The 3104-nt window shown below is 53.6% G+C and overlaps 1 pseudogene; it reads right to left on the bottom strand.

Moving 5' to 3' along the window:
* Positions 1 to 1707: 1707 nt before the first annotated feature.
* Positions 1708 to 2254, bottom strand: LOC147355815 (immunoglobulin lambda variable 2-23 pseudogene; annotated as a pseudogene).
* Between the last annotated feature and the right edge of the window lie 850 nt (positions 2255 to 3104).

The raw sequence follows: 3104 nt of genomic DNA, 5'->3' as shown, positions 1-3104 counted from the left end.
CAGACAGACTCTTTAACCGCTGAGCCACCAGGGAAGCCTGAACTGAACTCAACGTGGTAAGAAAAACTTTATTCAAGGTAAGAGTACTACAGTGGGGTCTTATAATCGGGGAGAGAGATTGAGCTTAAGTCTGACTCCAGCAGGGACACAGCTGGGATTTACAGCTAAGAACAGAGTGGGTCCACGGGGTTGCAAAGAGGGGCTGGGAGACTGAAAAGCAATGAACAGCAACAGGGTGGGTGTCGGTGGGTGGAAACTTACTCAGAGAACCATAAGGGTGAGGGTGGGTTCTGGCTCAACTGAGAGGATCCTTGCCGAGGCTAGGCAAGGCTGATAAGATACTGAGGTGAGTGATAAGGAATTTGAGCTGATACTGAGGGTGGTCAATCAAGGGTGGGGTATTTTTTCTAAACTGACTTAGCAGATTCTGGCTAAAATTGGACCAAATGGACAGCCGCCCCTGGATGAAGACATCGCCCAAAGTTGGCAGTGCATTACTGAACTACTGCTGCATAACAAATTACCGCAAACTAACAGCTTAAAATCTCAAAATTTTTGAGATCTTTATGTCACACGAGTGTATGTTCCTTGGTTCTTTGTCTCGTCACAACAAAGATTTGGAGCAATGGACATTAAAGCCCTCGGCGTGTCACAGCTCTCGGGTCTTAGACAAACTGTGTTGTAGCTCTTAGGAAAATCAGTGTTACAGCTGTATTTTATTTAGAAGATAGCAGGAGAATCCATCCTTTTTTCTTTTTTTTTTTTTTGCGACTCAACTGAACTGATTTTATTTTTTATTTATTTATTTTTTATTCTTTATTTTATTTTTTAACTTTAATATTGTATTGGTGAGAATCCATCCTTAAAGCGTGAGGGCATGCCAACCCAAAGACTCGAAGAGAAGAGAGTGGAGGAGCGCACGGGGGATGGAGAGAGAGAAAGAGTGGATGCACACGGGAGAGAAAGAGAGAGAGAAAGTGCTTTGGCTCCTCCTTTTATATGTTTTTCCCTCCACCTGGTCCTGCCCTATGCAAATTGGGCTTAGCCAGGAGTGCTGTTTCTTCTACCTGAAGTCTTCACTCTGGTCCTCAGACCTTCTTTGTCCTATTTTCGCTGGCTTTCCCCTTCCTTGTCTTTTAGCCACCGCCATTTTGGACTCCTTTTCCCTATTCTACCTACCTAACAGTATTAATAGACAGTATGTTAACAGACCCAAGACCAGGATTGATAAGAACTAATAACTTTCAAAATTTGCTTTATTGTTAGTATTTGTGATTATTGTCTGTATGTTTAGGACCCCAATGAACTTGACCCAGAGTTGCCTACCTGAACCCCATCTGACCAATCCAAGGTTACCAGACATAGACCCTTCTCTTAGACAGGACATCCCTGGGGCTTACAGAATGCTTCCCAGCACCAAAATCAAAGGTCAGCCTCGTGTCCAGTGATGTGAATGATTCTTCACACTGTGGTTAAATGTATGCCAATGATTCCCAGGTACAGAGGGTGTGAGCCTGGGGAGCAGTCTCTCACCTCGTGATTCTCAGGGGATCCATGGAGCTGACATAGTGGACGTGAGACCAGCATGGAAGCGGCCCTCAGACAGATCCCAGAACAGGATGTGCTGAGACCCCAGCTCCAGACCCTCCAATGTGGGGAGGAAGAAATAACAGAGAACGCAGTCCTCCCACTGCTGTTGGACACCCATCACCACAAAGAGCCGTCAGGCAGCGGGAGGTTTTTGTCGCCCTTCCCCACAGCCCTGGGCACCGCGGGAGCACTGAGGCTGCGGGCCCACAGGGAACAGTAATAGTCAGCCTCGTCCGCAGCCTGGAGCCCAGAGATGCTCAGTGAGGTGGTGGAGCCAGAACAGGAGCCCGAGAGCCGGGCTGGGAGGCCTGAGGGCCGAGAACTTCCCAGCACCACGGTTCTGGGGGCAGCACCTGGGCGGTGTTGGGACCAGCCCGCGCCATAGAATCCAACGTTGTTGCTGCTCCCAGTGCAGGTGAGGGTGACCGACTGACCCAGAGACCGTGACACGGAGGCCTCCTGAGTCAGCCCGGATTGTGCCCAGGACCCTGCAGAAAGGAAAGAAAGACACGGGGACGGTGGGGCTGGGTCCCGCAGCACTGCCTGGACTCCAGAGGTAAAGAACAGAGCCCTGGGTCCCACTGGGGCCACGCCCCCAAGCCCCGAGGATCCAGTGACCTGTGCGGTGGGTGAGGAGGCTGAGGAGGACAGGGGTCCAGGCCATGGTGGGGGTATTCCCTGAGTCCCTCCTTCCAGTCTCTCAGCAGACACAGCCCCTCTGGGCTCCTTTATCCCTCCCACAGCCTGGGGAGGCAAGATGGCCATGAAAATCGGTCCCTCCCATAACTGCTCCCCCTGCCTTGTCCTCTGAGTCTGCCCACCTGCTGGGTGTGGGGCCTGTTGTGGGTGCGGCTGGCTTGGCCTGGGCAGGAACTCCTCAGGGACCCCAGGGAGCCTGGGGCACAGGGCACCTGCCTGGGGGCCAGAGGGTGCGTCTCCAGCTGGGACCACAGCCTCAGCCCCTCCAGAGCGGCCCTCTAGCGCCCTCTGCTGTCCCAGTAGGGGCTGCTCCACTGGGAGGGGAGATGCCAGGACCCCAGAGGGGGCCAGGCTCCTCCCACCTGGGCTGAAGGCCCCGCCCCCAAGAACCTGGATCAGGCCTCAGCCTCCAGGCTCAGCCTTGGTGCTTAGCACCCCTTTAAGGGTAAGGAGTGGAGAAGGCAATGGCACCCCACTCCAGCACTCTTGCCTGGAGAATCCCAGGGACAGGGGAGCCTGGTGGGCTGCCGTCTATGGGGTCGCACAGAGTCGGACACGACTGAAGCGACTTAGTAGCAGCAGCAGCAGCAAGGGTAAGGAGAAGAGGGGACCACCGAGGAGGACTAGGAGCGAGGGAACATCACTCAGGGCAGAAGTGAAGGGACGTCCCCGCCCTCTGGGGTATGCAGTGAGCTAACTCAGGAAGCTCCAGGATGGCATGAACGCTGAGTTCCTGGGTTCAGATTCTCAGGAGCAGAAAGTCAGTTCGGTTCAGTTCAGTCGCTCAGTCGTGTCCGACTCTTTGTGACCCCATG

Source organism: Bos grunniens, chromosome 17, assembly GCF_055505025.1.
Source record: "Bos grunniens cultivar Pamir isolate PY7600 chromosome 17, Bosgru_T2T1.0, whole genome shotgun sequence".
Lineage (NCBI taxonomy): Eukaryota > Metazoa > Chordata > Mammalia > Artiodactyla > Bovidae > Bos > Bos grunniens.
Note: the sequence above shows the minus strand (reverse complement) of the source record. Positions and strands in the feature narration are given on the sequence as shown.